This window comes from Phaethon aethereus, assembly GCF_964289735.1.
Source record: "Phaethon aethereus genome assembly, chromosome: 3".
In the NCBI taxonomy this organism is placed as follows: Eukaryota; Metazoa; Chordata; class Aves; order Phaethontiformes; family Phaethontidae; genus Phaethon; species Phaethon aethereus.
Window position 1 is genome coordinate 106,385,350 of NC_138576.1, and position 12,290 is coordinate 106,397,639.

At 40.4% G+C, this 12,290-nt stretch overlaps 1 protein-coding gene across 3 annotated transcripts in view; it reads right to left on the bottom strand.

Annotated features, from left to right (window-relative positions):
• The window catches only part of ESRRG (estrogen related receptor gamma), a gene marked incomplete at its 5' end in the record, with an annotated part of 375,885 nt that overhangs the window by 164,461 nt on the left and 199,134 nt on the right, over positions 1-12,290 (bottom strand). The window lies entirely within an intron of this gene.

Here is a 12,290-nt window from a genome sequence, read left to right on the forward strand (position 1 = left end):
GGGCTTTACATATGCAGTCCCCCCGGCCCAGGGGGACGGCGGATTGGTGGGGCGGCGGCCAATCAGGCGCCAGGGGCGCCGGGGCGGCCCGGCGCGCGGGCCGCGCGGCAGGTAGAGGGGTGGGGACGGGGGAGCGGCCTGAGGCGGCGGCGGCGGTTGGGGCAGAGGCCGCAGACATGTCCGCGCCGCCGCCGGCCGGCCCGCCGGGGCCTCCCCTCCCTCCCTCCCTCCCTCCCTCCCGGCCGCTGGGAGGCCGGCTCGAACTTCAGGCGCAGTTCGGCCACAGGTACCTTGGCAGGCTCCCGGTTCAGGTCACGAAGGACTTGCGCGTAAAGGTAGAGGATGAAGTTTGCGCGGCCGTTGCCGCTTGCGGCGTTTCGCTGTGGCGGTTGGGCCGGGGCCGAGGCGGCCGGGCTCCTCGGCTCTCGGCGAGCTCTCCTGACCGGTGCTTCCCTAACCTTTGGAACTGCTCGGCGCCGGGGAAAAAATAAATACTAATGATAACACCAAGAGCAGCCTGCCGAAGCTTCTGGGTAACTCAACTTTTCATTGTCATCCGAGTTGCGGGGGGGGGGGGGGGGAGGCGGACTGGTATTTTTTTTTTATGTATAATATATAAAAATATATAGCTTATATAAATACATAAAACTTGATATAAATATATAATTATCCAGTGAAAAATTAAAAGCCTTATTTTAGACTTACTAAAAAAGGACATTCCTAACAAAATCAGCAGTCAAATCGGTTCCTTAACCGCACGGGTGCAACTGGGAGCATATACAGGTACGTGTGTTCATATACAGGTTAGCTACATCTTAACATAGGTTTATTTAAGGTATGTGCCCCTGTGCGAATATTTTGATGTTTAGACGTATACAGTTAGATATTAAAGAGAAAGAAAAGCTCCAGAACTGATCAATTTCTTCTGTAACTGGAGGGATTATAGCGGACTAACTCAGCCTGCCTCATTTTAACAAGCTAAGGACAGCACTGTAGTAGGTCTGCATTAGTAAATCTGGGAGAGTGCGTAGATCTCCACAGCGTTTGGGCATTTGGGTTTTTGTAAAGTAAATCCCACACAACTAAAAGGGAAATAAACACATAGCCCTGCATGTATGCCTGCATAAACATCACCAAGCCCAATTCCAGCAAACCACTGCTTAAAGCTAGCTCAGAGTTGCTCATTAATCGTATGAAAGGTCCGTGATTAAACTTGTTCCAAGAAAACGACCGTACTCAAATTTAGAGACACGGTTTGCACTGAAACACACACACCCCATTTTGAAAGGATCAGTGATGAATGGGGGGGGGGGGGGGGCGCGCGTGTTTTTTTCCTCTCAAAAGCTACTGTTTTTACTTAATATTACAACTGAGACACCAGTTGTAATATTAAGGTTCAAAGTGTTTCTGCCCTTACCAGTGAAAACAGATATAGGCTATTTCTAGCAAGGAAAAAATAAATAAAACCTGGAAAGACCATGATTTTTTGTAATTCAGCTCAACTCTTACAAAATCTTTTGTGACTGGAGCCCTAACATGATGCAAATGGCAATCTTTTAGATCAAAACAAATCAGTGCACACCCTCAGAATGCATTAATACCATTCACAAATGGGAACACGAATGCCATCTCCAATCTTTACCTATTAAATACAGCAACAGAACCCAACTCCAAAATATACAAGCTCAATAGACATGTTTGTATATGTTTACAGCAGAGGGATTCCAGTGTTATGTATCTAACCTTATGTGAAGACTGGCCTGCTTCCTACAAATCTGATATAAATACATGCCAGTTTAGGAATCAGAACTCACGCAGCAAAACTACAGCTCTGACTACTGTATAAAAGCAGGTACTAAAAGCTTAATTACCAGTAGCATTATGCTGTCTATATTGTTAAATGTGAACTCTGTAATTAAGATGTAAATTCGCTTGTGAGCAGTGAATTAAAGAGCTCTGAGATGTAGAGTAAAATCCAAGTGCTCTGTAGAAACATCAGAGACAAAAAAATCAGGTTTTATCAAATTTTAAAATGAGAGGCTTTTAATCATGTTACAGTATTAGAATGTCCTCCTTAAGTAACAATTTGATAAATGTGGATTTTGGAATCAAATCAGAACTTGAATATTATGTCTTTATGTATAGATATCTGTATTACTGTACAAATCCAAAAAATACAATTCCTACACATTGATTTACACGTGCACATTGGCAAAACATGAAAATTCAAATATATTGTTTGTACTGAGTGTCTCTTTATGGATTTATATCCAAAATTGCCATTTTTCAATATTTTAATGCTATAATTCCTTCACACCTTTTCATGTGTGTGTTTTCTTATATTAAAAACTACCCATAATGGATCCCTATACATGAGTAATCTGATAAGGTTACTTTTCTATATTAAGTTCCCTGGAATACACCCTCCTTAAAATATGACAGCTAATTCATTTTGAAACCTACCAAAGCACAAGTTAGCTTGATTTCTACTTCTGTTCATTATCTCCTAAGATTATACATTTATATTCAGGTACTGAAACATGATGGTGTCTCCTCTTCTGTCATGGTCTGTCTTCCCGCAAGCCCTCCTTTTCATGTTCACATTAGTTTCCGCTACCTTGTTGGCTTCTTGTCCCCCACCTTCCTCTACACCCCCAGATAATACATTTTCCCTCTCCTCCTATGAACCATCACCACCTTTCTATCAACCATCTTTCATCCAAGCAAGCAGCTCTCTTCCCTGCCAGTGCTGCTTCTTGGAGAACCAGAAATACAGTGCTGTACTTTGGATGTTGATAAACAAAGCAGTTGGCTTCTTCCCCTGGGGACTGAAAGTGTCACCGCCACCAGACTGGAGCCTGGAATTCCAACTACATACTTGAACTTGGGTTTCTCAGTTACTGGTCAGTTTGGGGAAGGAAAAAAAAAAAAAAGATAAGAAAGATTACAGCAGCTGGGCTGTTGTATAATAACTGGGGCTAAGCATAGCTTAATTTTTTCCAGCTTTTCTGTAGAAATAAAAATAGCAGTAGGGGAAAGAAAAAAAGCAGAACAGGTATCAGTTTACTGAATTTTATCAGGGAGTATAGAATAAGAACATGCATGCAAACACACATCTGCACTAACTTATCAAAACATACAGTGCAAAATCTTACCACAGGGAGTCTATACAAAACAGTGGTAATGGAATCGGAGAGGGGAAAGAAAAAACCATCGTGAGTGCCTGTACCAGTCAAGGGGCATTACTGAGCAGCACCTGCATTTCCATGTCTCTCTGTGCATATAATTTTTCCTGTGTGCCAAACAGTACATCTTTAAGCATATTCTCATTTAAATACTGTAGACATTTCAAGGCATCCAAATAGCCAGATTCGTAAAAAATAACTACCTCAAGGCAACTGAAGAAGTAAGATTCAGTGACACTTCACAGAAGCTGCATAGTGCATTGTGTCAGATGTGTGTTTACCAAAAGGAGCAACCAGCTCAAGCCATCTGGGAAGGAGCAAGAATATGAAAGAGTCTATTAGCTGCTGAGAATTTACGTAAAAACAAGTACCCTGTTACTTTAGACAGAAATTTGCTATACCCATGGCACCTTTTTCAAAAGTCTAGCTGGAAAATATCATACTGTTAAGAGTTTGAAATAAATATCAAAGTATCATCAAATATGTGATTTTCTCTTTATTCACATTCACTAATTAAAGAAACACAACTTGGATGTGCTGTGCTACAGGGAGATCAACATTAGAACAATATTGTCCCTGTCTGCTGGTCTTTTGCCGTTTGTGCTTCTCACGGGAAGGCACTTGGTGCATCCCTCGATGTACCCCTAATGAGTTGAAAAAAGGAATGCTACAAAAGTGCCAAATTCTGCTCACCTGTTTGTGCATAGCTGGACAAACTGTAGCAGGTTATTACTTTAAAGCTATCTGCTCCTCAATCTGTATTTAGTATTAATTACTCATTGTTTTGATCTTGGGGGAAAAAAGCTCATATAACACAGCCTCCGAATGCTCCTTAGAACTTTTTCACAGTGCATGCACAAACACACAGAGCAAGGCTTTTCACTCTTGCTGCTACACTCAGTTCCCGCATATAAAAAATGTCTCTGCGAAATAACAGCAATTGCCTTACCATGTTACCAAACTACATTCAATTCATCTGGTCTCAAATAAATACTCCATATTTTCTCCTCGTTTTATTTTCAAGGGCATGGGCACAGGTATTTAAATGACTGCCTTCACCGGTACAGAATAGAAACCATTCACATTGCTATAAACGAAAATTATTCTCTTGACAAAACGCCTTTTCCAAAGCCTCTGACAAAAAGAAAGGGAAAAAAAGAAAAGAAAAAGGAGCTGCACGCACATTGCCCATCACCCACCAAAAAAGGTCTACTCCCTAAAGATAATTCAGGCACACACTTCAATATGGATATCTCACTATTACCCCAAGCTCTTTTTTTAGTGTAAGTTTCTTCAGAGAAGCTGAAGTGCATTACTGTCTCAGACAGCCAAGGATAAGATGACTGAGGGAATTCAGTTGCTCTGTTTAATTAATACAGGATTATTTCACTTTCATTTTGTGAAGCTAATAATATGACTGGTGGAATGTCAGTAAAAATTAAATCATAAACTAGTGCAGTACCAAAGGGAAAACTTACTTTAGTTATGGAGTATTCCCAGCAGAAATCTTGAAAATCTTATACATATTTACACTGATAAAATACCACATGTACTTCATGGGATACTGCAAGCTTTCTACAATCCTTGTGGCATGTATTTACTGAGCAAGAGTTAACATTTTGAGATTATACATTAATAAATGAGTTGCAGTTATGTGTTTCTTGAATGTTAAGCACCACATACTAAACGCAGGAACACGTTCAAGGTCAATGTCCTATTTTAGACCTTTTCAGCAGCTGTGATATTATGATAATCACACTTAAAATATTCATATAGAAAGAGTAAATTAGCCCTTTTCACTAGAAGGATTATTATGATAAACAACAAATCTGAAAGAGAACAAATTCCCCCCAATGCAATAAATTGCTGTCCCTTATTTTGATGGCTTTTCTATCCAGGAATAAGTAAATAAATAAATAAAATCCACGTTTATCTGCACTTACATTACCTTTTGGGTTTTTTTTGGAGGCCTCACCTATGTAAAAATACCTTCCTTGAAAAGCGCTTGTGCTTTCTGGTAGGACCAAAACATTCCGGTTGACACCCTATTCTATCACCTGTACTGCAGCGAAATGTAATATCCCACCAAACCAGAGGGGAAAGAAGAAAACTTAGCATCAGCAGCTATTCCTACCTAAGCAAGATTAGGGGTTTAGCTCCATCTAATTGAGGGATGAGACGTGACCCTCAGTGGATCTCTTCGAACTCCCCCACCACCCCTTCTACCTGACTGCAAGCTCAAAGTGCTAAAAATAGAAGAAGATGGAGCGTAAATATTTCCCCAGTGAAAACACCAATAATCTTTACCATGAGCTGACATGAATTGCTTGTTACGCTGCCCTAGGATATCATGGCTTGAAGCGAGAGCGCAGACGCACACGCACCCAGCCACCAACCATCCTCAAAGCTCCTGTAACGTGTGTTTGTGCATCTGCATGTCGCGGAGGCTCCTACGACACCCGACTTGGAGCCAGAACACCTGCAGCACAAAACATACTCTCTCTAGCCTGCCTTTCCCCCCCACCCCGACTGTCCCAGCCCACCTTCCACCACTCTTCTTCCTTTTGCTCCCCCTGCCTCCCCCCCCGGCTTCGCTCTGGCATTTTTATTATTAATGTTATTGCTATTATTACTGTCCAAGCATAAGCTGATCCACAGGGGAGCCTGTGTAATTTAACCCCTCAAGCACTAAATTCCTTCACATGTGCCAAAGACACAGGTTTGTTGTTGCCTCCAGCAATATCCCAAGAAGACGAGTGATGGCGGTGTCATATCATCACACAGCGACTTAATCTATTGCGACACCCAGGGAACGGGCAACTGAAGAGATTTACAGAACACGCTTTCTGACCAAATACAAAATGTTATCCCCTTTACCAACAAACTCATGTCACATGAAACAAAGTGAAACAAATTCTACCCTCCTATGGCTCGTCGTTTCCATGTCTCTGCTTTATCCAATCCCACCACAGCATTTGTTGTCCCACTGTACATCATCTAGCTATACAACACTTTTTTCAACATTTTTGTTCCCCCTCCTTTGTTCTTCTCGTGTTCTCTGATTAACAAACAGCCAGATCATGTTGAACTGCCAAGTAACATAGCCTCAGAAATCTTTTATCCATACACTAGATGACTGGAACCATCACTTACATCAGGGTTATCTCTACATGCTGTCTTTATGTTGTCTGACATCTAATGCACGCTTTTTTTTTAATACAATAGATTAAATAAAGAGGTTGCACTTTTTAAAGGTGCGAGGAACACTAAATTATAAACACTTACAGTTTAGCTACAATAAATATCAACATGCAGGAAAGCATCTATTTTAAGTGCTGAAAACAAAAAAATGATCTCCTTGTCAAGCAGGGACTTTCTACATGGGTGTCCTACTTTTGTTATCCATACCCACTAGGGAAAGATTCAATGTAATATAGAAGTATACAACTGTTCTCTCCAAGATCAAGGTGAGATTCTCTATCTTCTAACATTTCACTGACCTGGGAAGCAAGAATTTGGCACAGAATTAATACTGGAGATAAATAAGACTAATGAAATGTCCTCAGCTGAGGCTAACCTGACTGTGCGTGTGAATCAGTGATTTCACCGTGGAAAATTAACAGCTCTGAAACAGTCAGAAGAAACCGGTAAGAAAGGTTGAGTTCACGTGCTCAAGAGTAAACAAATCCTCCCTCCGCATAAGGTACTAGCTATCCTTAACTCATGTCTAGATCTAAAGCAGGTAGAAACTTCCGTACTGAAGGCCAGTGAAATCTGTCCCTACGGTAGCATCTAATTTTTCTTTCTGTATACATAGCTTCTTTTAAATGCATCTATCAGCTGATTGACTAAGTCCTTAATATTTTAAACTTTGTATATATGCATATTCAGACTCCAGGTCAAATGATTTCTTGGTCACACAAGTATATAAGCCAAGTATGGGAAGGCATTAAGAACAGCTTGTTCTTTTCTCCAATCATTAATATGAAGAGACTTAAAATAAAGGTTTTCATGGATATGCAGCTCCCAGATGGGTAACTGTATGGTTTCAGCAATTCCAAGGAAATGTGGAATTCATCACCTATTGCTCTTTTCCCAGGTCCTACAGCTCCATCCACATGAACATCAAAGATCTGATGGTCTTAAAGGAAGCCTTTAGAGAACTCATCAGGGTGCACTGAGATGCTGTTCACTGCTCCTATATTAATTTCCCACTTAGTGGTGGGTGGAAGGCCTGCCAAAAATTTGTCAGTGTACACCAATACAAGTGTAACAAGCCTTCTATCTCTAGTAGGCTTGTCCACTAACATTTAATGGGATCATATTCACATCTTTAATACAATACATAAGAATCACACATTAACAAAAAAAGTCTGTTGGTTGTGGTTATTAGACTGAAAGATTTTTTCTGACTGTATTAGTAAATATGATTAAATTAAACAATATAATAGTAACAACACTCTTCTGCAGCTAAAAGCCTTCTATTATCACCTATGTTTTTGTCCTATAGCATCTTCACTCCTATTGACCAAACAGTTAGCCCTATTCAATTATTCAATCTCAAATCAATAGATTTAGCTCTGTGTGTAATGGTTGAGGTGTAAACACTATGCATATGCTCTTCCAGCTTAATTCATGTGCTTGCAAACTTGGATTTGTATTCTAGTTTCCATCTTAAGAAACATACAAAACTAAGTTTCTCATATTAGGGTTTTTTTTCCTCCCACCAGTTCTGCCTCCATTTCAGGTGTTATGTTTCCAGAAATTCAGCTTAACTTGCCCATGACAGAAATTTCTGGCTTTCACAGATAAAAAAGGAAAAGTGAGAATCGTAATTATTTGATTCAAGTGTGCTGAATAAAGCAATAAAATAGCAGCATGACTTTTAAGCTGATCCAGTCAATATTTTCCTGCTAAAGCACTCACTCAAGGTGTGAATTAATTCAAAAAGTATAGCCTTTAGACTTACTGCACTTCTGACACTTGTATCACAAAACATTTGGTTCAGTTACTGTAGACGCGTGTGTGTGTGTGCACGCCTATACCTACCCAAACGCACGTAAATCTACATTATAGGCTCTTGGTTATCTACATATATTTTTACATAAAAATACGTAGTGACAAAGTAAGCTGAACCGAAACATGTATGCAGAAATGAACGGCTCCTTCTTTCATTCCAGTTAGAAGCAAATTTATTAATTTTGTCCCTCCAAAGCCCCCACTTCTCCGCTTAAGGAGCTTCCAGGTGAGCTGATTTGAAAGCACACCAAGTTACAGCACGTTATGTGCCTTACTTCTCACCTGAGCGCCAGATTTTACAGCCCTTTCTCAGAGAAATTCATGTTGAGTAGAACTCCCCGCTCCATAAAGCATTGTAGAACAGACTCCTAACACCTGCTTCCTGAAAGCACACCCGTTTTTGTGCATCTAGAAAACAGATCTAATACTAACACTGCACTACAATATCTTTACTAGCTAGATAAACCAGAAGAATACAGTCATAGCTTATCTGAACACAAGTTCAAACAAAACTACCCAATGGATTACTGAGTTCCAGGGGAACACCCTTGCTGTTACCTGCCCTGAACTATGTTGAAAACAACAGTTTATAAGTTTATAAGCATGAGGACAATGGCAAGGAGCTGTTATAATAAGAAAATCTAAGGCAATTTCTGCATGCAACCGTTGCGATGTGACTGTTAAGGCAAGGGTTTCTCTAATACTCTCAGGGAAACAATAGGCTTTAAAAAATTGGAAAGGCTTGTACAAACAACATATGAAAAGGAGAAGTTGCAACTCAATCTTCCTACTGACCTGTTTACTCCAACTTCAGATTATCTGCTCCTGAGGCATTAACATAAACTGCTCCAGTCTTATTAAAGGCCGTATCTGTATTCTTTAGCACTGTTTGCATTTCGTACACATATTTTCAGAATGCTAACGGTCTTTATTGAATAATGAATTTGGCAGAAAAACAAGAATCAGTTCTCTTTTAATGTTATTTTTCTAAATAAATTCTCTAAACCTGATTGAGTTAGATCCTTGAATCATGCTTTGGAAGAGGCAACTCGAAGTTTCTGAATAAACTGAAGCACTTAAGCAAATCAGACTTTTATTCTTCATCCACTGAGAAGCCTGAGATTTAAGATGAAAGGGCTGGGCTGCCTTTCTCTTTCCTTATCCTGCAAGGTCCCTTCATTTTCCCCGTTTTCCCAGTAGATTTACTTGTAAATCTGGCGACAGCCACATTTGAAGTCCTGAGGTCTGACTCCTGACCTCAGTTATGTTAGCCCTTCCCTGCAGAAGAACTACCCCTTGGATCACTGACTTGCTATTATTCTATGGTTAATAGACCTGACCTGTGCAATATTTTTTTTTTTATCTGGCTACAGTCCTATCTCTAAATTCTCTATTTTGAATGAATACCGATTTTGTGACATGAAGTCTGCTATATAATGAAATGCAAACAATGAAAAGGCTAAATCAGTTTACAAAAAATCTATTTGTCAAACAGTGTGGAGATGCTCCCAATTTAGTCTGGGCAGTGCATGCAGCTCTTGATAAGGGAGTTAAAACCAAGCCGTTCCACCGCATAAAAATAAAAGCATCTGCAAGAGAGATACATTTTCTTTTGGACAATCTTCCCTGTAACCTGTAGCTAATTATATATATATATATATATATAAATAAAATACACCACCACCCCTTGGATTCTGCAGGAATTTTCCAACAGCCAGGAGCTGTTATAGGAGGTAACAGCAAACGCCTCCCCAGCGCAGTCCCCTTATGTCACATTTGCATTTCTATTCAGCTACATTGCCTGACAATGAAGCAAATGGGTCTGCCTTATCTGTACAATTCTGGACAACAGAGATTTCTAAGCCATACAAAGGAACGAGCTTAACATTCAGCACTCAACACCTCCCGGTGCGCCCCCCCCCGCCCCAGCGCTGTGGGGAATGCAGTCACACAAACACCTGTCCACACCAAGACCTGGAACCCCCACACGGTACCCGAAAAGGAACCGGTTAAAAGAAGAAAGAAAAAAAAAAAAAAAAAGAAGAAAGAAAAAGCTGTCGAGACTTTTAAGGAGCTTGCCAGCCTCGAGGAAGAAAATAATCCCAACCCTCAAGATTTTCAGGCTTTGTTTGGACCGTAACAGAGACGTAAAGGAGTGTCCCTGGAATGTAAAAGTAGATAATATCTAGTCAACCATTTGTGAATCCCACTGTCCCTTTTAGGCTGGTATTTAATACAGCAGATGAAACCTAGAGATCCTTTTATGAGGGAAATTTCATATCACCCTAGTTTTCATTAGAAAACCTTTAGCAGCTAGTCTGGCTAACTCATGCCCTTTCATTGCAGTATGAGAAAATTTCCTGCTAATTCCTTCAAAATTAATATTGTCTCATTTAAAAGTTAGAAATGACACAAAAAAACCCCGCAGAACCTGAAACCTCCAGATCAAACTTGTATTATGACAGGACTTAAGCTAGCTATAATACAGGCTAGGGCTTTAAACAGCAAGAAAAAAAATTACAGTGACACAGTTCTACAGACGCTTTGGCTTTAGTCTGGCTTTCCACGAGATAGATATATATATATGTACACGTTGTACCTGTCTTCTTGGCCCTCTCCCTTGCTTTCAAACGGTCAGGGTAACAAAATAGGCTTTGTGCACATAATCTGGAGTTCAAGAAATTTCGTTGTGGCGGGCGTTATCCACATGTTTATTTGCATATAGAGAAGTAATCTGGGGTAGCAAGCAAAGGAGAGGGAGGTGGGAGAGTGTCTTTTTGTCCTACTTAGTATATCCTAAAGCACAATACCCATTTTGGGTAGCATACTGGATTTTACATTGCTAGCTTATATTTTAATTGTCCTGAACTTCCAGGTAAGGTTATTCTTTGCTGTTGAACAAATGCTGAATTTCTCCCCAGAGGTGGCTGCAATGAGTAGTGATTCTCTACCTTTTTCTCAGTCACACAGTTTTGAAGATTTACAGGTATGAATATCATCACGTTAACATAAAATGGTATTATTATTGCCAAAAAACAAGGCAGTTAAGCACAGAGACAGTGAGGAATGCAGAACGCTTGCTTGGTTTCAAAGGAAACACGAAGGTCCTTAAAGCAGCCCATTGTTTTTAATTTTACTAATACTGATGCTTCAAAAGCTGCTGTCGTTGCCTTTGTGTGAGCTGGAGCAAGACGTTAGGGTACATTCTGCCTCTTCAAGTGCTAGTGAGCCAACCGCCAACTTTTATTATCTTTGTCACTGAAAATGGCTTTATTGCCAAGGAGGTACGAAACTACCAGTTGCCCTGGTATCATACCTCCTAAAGCACTGCAGATCCCTCAAATGCTGTCAAGGTGACACATCACTTTTACCCTCAAACATGCAGGCACATGAGTGAACTTCATGCAAGGCGTGTGCATATGGTACAGTGCGGAGCAAAATTTAGTCCTTAAACTTGCTATGATAAAAATAAAATGTAGAACAAAATTAGGTAATTGCTACTAACGTCAATATTTTAAAGCATTTTTCTAGACTGTAGTGTTAGAGATATCATGAGATATCACATGCTGTTACACCGTCGGAACTACTTGCGCCTGTTGATTCATTAAAAAAACCCAACTAGTACAGACGGAAGAGAGATACGGTAGCTGGACAATTAAGAAGAAAAGTAACCAAGGAAAACATTTTCCACAGATTGGTCCAAGGTCTGCTTGAATCTCCAGTCAGGTCATCTAATAGGCTTATGTAGCTGTCCAAATGAAAATAACCCCTTACCTCTGCCCCCTCGTAAACATGCGAGGACAGAAGTTGAAGAACATGCCTTGCCGACTGCATACATAGTTTATGTCTGTGTCTTGCATCTTGAAGATACCTATCATGATGGTTTCTACAAGCCTGTCCCTTCTGGAGCAGGCAACACAGCTGACCCAGAAGGGTTAGATGAGAAATTCAACTAATTAATGAGCCCTGCAGGCAAAACATCATTTCTTCTGCTCTTTGGGGCATTTACAAGGTCAGCTGGTGGTTGGTTCTTCCCCCTCCTTCCCCCGCCCAGCATCAGGTTAGACTCACTCATCTGTCAACAGA